This window comes from Alligator mississippiensis, chromosome 11, assembly GCF_030867095.1.
Source record: "Alligator mississippiensis isolate rAllMis1 chromosome 11, rAllMis1, whole genome shotgun sequence".
Classification (NCBI taxonomy): Eukaryota; Metazoa; Chordata; order Crocodylia; family Alligatoridae; genus Alligator; species Alligator mississippiensis.
In genome coordinates this window covers 67,779,346-67,786,339 of record NC_081834.1, presented here as the reverse complement: position 1 = coordinate 67,786,339, position 6,994 = coordinate 67,779,346, and positions in this window count along the sequence as shown.

Below are 6,994 nucleotides of genomic sequence, written 5' to 3'. Positions count from 1 at the left end.
TCCTCGTGTCCTGCAGTACTCTATCTCAAAGGAGGCTGAGGAGGAAATTAAGCCTGTCATTTCTTCATTCTTTAAGCAAGAGATTATTGTCCCAATACGCTCCCCTTGTAATACACCTATCCTACCTGTTAAAAAAACCTGGTAAAGATACATATCATTTTGTACAAGACTTCCGAGCTGTAAATGCTGCTGTTTTACCCGCTTTCCCCCTGGTCCCTAACCCTGCTACTATTCTTTCCTGTATCCCTTCTGACGCTGCTTATTTTACAGTAGTAAACCTTTGTTCTGCTTTTTTTTTTTTTTATCCCCGTTCATGAGAATAGCCAGTATCTGTTTGCATTTACTTATCAAGGACTTCAATATACCTGGACAAGACACCCTTAGGGATCTACAGAATCTCCCACTCTGTTTTCCCAGATCCTAAAGAAGGATTTAGATTCTATCATGTTCAAAGGGGGGTCCACCCTTGTTCAGTATGTTAGTGATCTGTTGTTAGCCTCACCCACTTTGAAAGCCTGTAAGCAAGATACTTTAATACTCCTTACGTCCTTTGCTCAGAAGAACCACAAGGCCTCAAAATCTAAACTACAGCTTTGTAAGCCTAAGGTACACAGTTTGGGGCATGCTATTTCAGCTGGAGAACACCACCTTTCCTCTGGTAGAATTGAAGCTATCCTTGATATTCCCAAACCTACAACTAGAAAACAAATAAGAGGATTCCTAGGTGCAACAGGTTATTGTAGACAGCGGATCCCGGGTTATGCTGCTTTTACAAAACCCTTGCAAGCATTTACCCGTGATACTACTCCGAAACCCCTACCTTGGACTCCTGAAGCTGAGCAAGCATTTGTGGCCCTTAAACAAGCCCTCACTGTTGCTCCCGCTCTTGGACTCCCTAATTACAGGAAACCTTTTACTTTGTTTTGTCATGAATGAGAAGGAGTCACTTTAGGAGTACTTACTCAGCTGCATGGTGAGAAGCATTGCCCAATTGCATATTATAGTTCTGCCCTTGATCCCGTGGCTGCAGAATTTCCCCCTTGCCTTCGTTCAGTTGCCACTGCTGCTTCATTGGTCGAAAAGGCTGACACTCTAGTTCTAGGACACTCTTTAAACATTGCAGTTCCCCATGCTGTAATGGCTCTTCTTCTGAAGGGCAAGACTCAGCATATTTCCAATTCCTGTCTTACTAAATATGAGAAACTTTTGCTGTCAGCTGAAAATGTAACCTTAAATCGCTGTTCAATTCTGAACCCGGAGTCACTTCTGCCAATTGCCTCTGATGGTGAACCTCATGATTGCCTATCTTTCACAACTCAGTTGTTAACCCCTCAAACTGACCTCAAGGACATTCCTATCCTGAACTCTAACCTTGTTCTGTTTATAGATGGTTCCTGCCTTAGAAATGATGCAAGCAAGTTAGTTGCAAGATACGCAGTATGCACTCAGTATGCTGTTTTAGAAATCTATTCCTTACCTCAAGCTCCCTCTGCTCAAGTTGCTGAACTCATTGCTTTAACACATGCCTGCATCCTTGCAAAAAAAAAATCAAATCACAACCATTTATACTGACTCTAAGTATGCTTTTGGTGTTGTTCATGATTTTGGACAAATTTGGAAACAAAGAGGATTCCTCACTTCATAAAGAGCCCAAATCAGTCATGGTTGTTATGTCAAAAAAACTTTTGAAAGCTGTTCAATTGCCCTCTGCTATTGCCATTGTTAAATGTAAAGCTCATGAAAAACCTTTTGATGATGTCACACGAGGAAATGATCTGGCAGATCGTTCTGCCAGAAATGTGGCCCTTTCTGGCCCGCAGGCTCTTAACTATGTTTTTGTTTGTTTTTCAGCAAACCAGTCTCCTCTGGCTAGCCTGTCAAACCTAACTTTTCTTCAAGATCAGGCCACAAAAAGGGAAAAAAGATAGCTGGCTGCCTTCAGGGTGCTCACTGCACCCTGACTCTCTCTGGCGCTCCCAGGATGGCCGCCTGGTAGCACCTAGAGAGTTTTTGCCATACCTTGCTCGTCTGACTCATAAAAAGCCCATACCAGCAAGGAAGGCATGATTGCTGCGGTACAAAAAAATTGGTTTGCCCAAAATTTTCTTTCCATGACACAACAGTACTGCAGCTCCTGTCCCATCTGTTTAGCTCACAACATTGGGCAACGTGTAAAAACGACACCCGCAGCCCATCCCCCTCCATGGGGACCATTTGTGAACTTGCAAATTGATTTCATGCAGCTACCTAAGTGTTGTTCTTATGAATACATTCTTGTTGTTATTAATATGTTCTCTGGATGGGTAGAACCCTACCCATGCATACATGCTGATTCCATTACTGTAGCAAAAAATTGCTCAAAAAATTCATCCCTAAGTTCGAATTGTCCCTTGCAATAGATAGCGACAGAGGCACCCATTTCACAGGACAGATAGTAAAAAGCATCTGGCAAGCACTCAACATACAGCAACACCTACACTGCAGTTATCATCCACAGTCAAGTGGTGCTGTAGAACGTAAAATCTCAGATCTGTGCTGAAACATGTCTCAAATAGCCTGATGCACTGCCCATTGTTCTTATGCACATTAAAAACACCGTCAACAGAAAACATGGGTTAACCCCTTATGAAATACTCATGGCACGACCCATGAGAATGCCAGCTACACCACCTGTAGCCCCACATCAAGCAGACCTACAATTAACTGATAAAACTGTGCTAAATTATTGCAAAGCATTAATGAAGTATGCAAAGTCTGTTCATTCCCAGGTCCAAGAAGCTTTACCTCAACCACCAGATGTTCCTTGTCACAACCTTGAGCCAGGAGATTGGGTCTATGTAAAGGTTCATCAATGAAAAAATGCACTTCAACCCAGATGGAAAGGACCCTTTCAAGAGCTTCTGACCACTACCATTGCTGTTCGTTGCCAAGGTCACCAGACGTGGACTCACGCCTCACACTGCGAGAAGGTATTACCACCATTGGACCCCGAAGCAGCTGTATTCTAACCAAGATTGAAACCATTCCCTGAAGCCAAAGAGAAAGACCCTCAGGACCTCACTCAAGCAAGTGAGGAGTATCAAGGCGCAAGTGATAGTGATCTCATTGATGAACCTAACAGCCTGATCCAACTAACTCCATCATTTGGAGAGCCAAGGTATCATCTGCATCCTTGGAAGACATAAATGTTTCCATTTAGAAGATCCCCACCTCGACCCAGACCCAGAGCCAAAGATATCAGCCCTCTAGGCAACCTAAGCTCTGAAAATGAGAAGAAACATTAGTTGCCCTCTTGAGTGTGGTTAGTAGTAAGATTTGTCCTACTAGTGTGAGTATTATTCATTGTTAAAATATTTTGTCCTTTCTGTTTTTGAGACTGAATCATTGCTGTTAACATCAAAGCAAACAAAAAGACAATGAAAACCAAAAAAATTGTCTGCAGAGGCAAGCCGAACAATACCTGCCAACATGATTTGTATAATAAGACCGATCATATTACTCTTTAGCCTTGCCATTGCCAGTTTATTCTAATGTTTATTTGCACTTCCTACAAACGGTAGCTGTAGCCTTAAATGCTTCTGACTGCTGGATTTGTGGACTCGCCCCCAGAACCCATGATAAAGAATTTTTACTAAAGTTGATGGAAATAGAAGTGTGAGACTGTTACGTCTCAAAGGAGGGACTGTGGTATAAAAAAAAGCAAAGGCCTTAAACTTAGATCAAAACAAAAATTGTAAAGATAAAACAAAAGGCGTTGTGTAAAAGTGTGGGCTAAGAAAAGAGGAAGAATGTGTGGCCTTGTGGTAATCAGTGGTTACTGAGACGGCAAGAAAAGAGTGTTTTGTAATAAAGAAATGAAAATAATGTTTTTGTAACTGTTACTGCAGCTAGGTTCCTAAAAAAAAAATCACTATATGTTCATGTGAATTGTAGGTTGCTGTTAGAAAGGTATATAAGACTTTTGCTTTAACGTTTAAGGAGGGAGCCCCCTCCAAGTGCATGGTGAATCCATGTCACTTTGGGCCCCTCCTACAGCTGTAGCTCTAGCCAAATTAACCTTCTGCTGACCTGACCCAAAAGTTTGCTGCGTGCGTTTTCCATGACAGCACTGAACACTAGTCTAGATCCCCAGAAGCACAGATAACTCAGGTCTTTCTCTGCTCCCTCTGTCACCGAATGACTGGAGTAAATCCAATCAGGTTTCTGAGTGTGCATCTGACCTCAACCCTACCTTGTAGAAAAGGAGTGAAGCAAGATGGCAATTTTGCCGTTGTTTTCTTCCAAAGGCTCATGGGACTCGATCCCTGGGGTCCTGCACAGCTCAGACGGAAAACCCAGATGTAAACAGTCTGAGCTGTACAGATGTTAGAAGAACAGCAGAGCTGTGCTCTGGTTTAATCTCCCTCACAACACAAGCCATGGGATCTCTGAGAAGACCCTGAGCTTCTCTATCCAGCTCTGTTGTCCCAGTTAGCCAGCCTGGGCACCTTAGCATGCAGGGAGGCACCAAGTTGCAATTGGGTTAGTTCCTATGCAGTTTTGCATGAGAAAATAACATGAGAATAAATGCCAGGTTGTAAGGTGCAAAATAAATAATTTTAAATATAATTAATATATTCCATAACTCATATAAACAAGCTCCATTGCAAGGCATCACGTTGACAAACTATTAGCTCAGCAATCATTAGCAGGGTCATGGTTCTGACTCTACTGTCATGAATTGGACAACCCTTCATACCACTTTCCCTTTGAGTCATATACATCCCAGGTCCCAGCTCCCCCTCATTTCTTCCACCATCAGCTTCCCTTAAACCCAGCAGTGTCAAACACAGGTGGACTCCATATGCAACATCAAGCGCACAGGGGTGGTGTAGTGGAGACACTGCATGCAACGTGCATGGTGGACTGACTACATCTGGTGCTTGCACCAAGTGTACAGCTCTACCCCTGCACACCACACACAGCACACAACAGCTCCAGCACTGTGCACACCTAAGATGTGAGGGGCCAGCCTGTGGCACATGTTACCCACAGCAGGTCACTGAGGGTGCAGATTACATATGGCATTGGCAATGCATAGTGGATGTACATGGGAGCTTGTGGACCTCCTGAGATTGGTGGTTCACCCCGTGAAAGAAGCACCGCCGGTCCCTGTAGGCAGTTGCCACTTGCCAGTGCCCCCTTTCCCCCAACTGTCAACACTGTCAACAGTATCTCCGGCTGGTCGCTGATTGCTACTGGCCGCTGCCAATGTGGTTGGTGATGTCTGCGGGTGGTCACTACTTGCCACTCCCCCTGCCCTGCCGCTGACACTACCACGGCTACCTGCAGGAGCTCCCCATTTGCTGCCATCACCACTGCCTGCAGGCAGTCACCATTCTCCCACAGCTTCCGGGGGGCACGTGTCGTTCATGGCATGTTGCATTTGCACCAGGCTAGGTGTGTCTATACGAGATTCTAGGTCGGTGCAGCGATGAGTTACGGCGATGTTGTTCATCCCTGTGGCAGCGTAGTTTTGGCAGGCCCTAAACATGATGCTGCCATTACTGTGCAGTAGCAATGAGCTCCTGAGCATTAGCTCATTGCTACTGCACAGCAGGGTTTGAAATGTTCCATGCCCCTTCGGGACTGCGCAGTCATGGTGGGTAATGAATGTTCATTTAGTTCTCATTAAAGCAAGTAGTACATGACTGCACAGTAAAAACTGCCCACGTCTGGGGCAGACGTGTAGCTGACTGCACACTGGAATCTGTGTGCAGGGTGGGTCAATGGGCCCAATGCGGACAGACCCCCCCATCTAATACACAGGGCTCGCCTGGCACAGGTGCCACATCAAGCATATATCCCCGTGCAGCCTAATGCCACGTACAGCCCATGCCAGGCAGGCTCCACAAGGAGCATCAAGAGATCAGAGACTCGTTCATGGACCTGATTTCTCTTGATCCAAACCTGACAGATGCCAGAGCCTGATCTGACAATATGTATCTCTGTCCTTCAGCCTCCATGCTAACTTACTGTACTGGCAGCTCCCACTTGGGACAGAGGTTGTTTGGAGCCCAGCAGCTAGAAGATTTATGGTATTTGGAATTTGCTCTCTTCATGGATGTTCCTATGGCCAGAAACTATGATCCCATCATGAGAGAAATTAAAAAAATATCAAACTTTCTCAAACCCTAGCTTGGGATTTATTTTATTTTTTCATGAACCAAACAGTCCCAAAATATTTCATTTTGACCTTATCAGTTTTGTCTGGACTTTATCACAGCAGTTGGCAACCTAAAGCCCATGACACCATTGTATCCACCCTGTGGAGAAAGGTCTTTTGGTAACAGAGGCCTTTTCATACTCTGCACTGTGCTATACTGCAGCTGGGCAGCAAAAAAAAAGCAGCACTGATGAAAAGTGGTATTAGTCACCTGGTTTTGGTATCAACCTAGTTTTCACCAGAGCTGGGTCAATCTCACCTAAAAATGGAATATGTTGGTGATCCCCTGCTCTACCATATTGATGTGTCCATTACATAGAGTTATATAGATATCCCAATAGCCCTTCTTGCAACCTTCAAGAAAAAAGTGGCTTTGTCTTCCCAATGTGAAAGCCATCACTTTCTGATGGCATCTCTGATTGGGAATCTCCTTGATATCACAGTTATCATTCTTGACCACCGTCTCCACAGCCCCATGCACTTCTTCCTGATGAATCTTTCTATCCCAGACCTTGGAACTATCTCTGTCACCATCTCAATATCCTTAGCCAATTCTCTGCTGAACAACAAGTCCATGTTCTGTGCTGGATGTGTCGTCCAAGTCCTTTTCTTCTTGTTCTTCCTTTCAGCTGACTTCCCTTTCCTCACCATCACAGCACATAATCGATGCACTGTCATCTGCAAAACACTGCACTATGAGACAATCTTGAACAGGAGAGCTTGCATCTAAATGGCAGCCAGTGCATGGATTTTTGGTTTTCTATATTCTGCCATGCACAGTGGTAACAT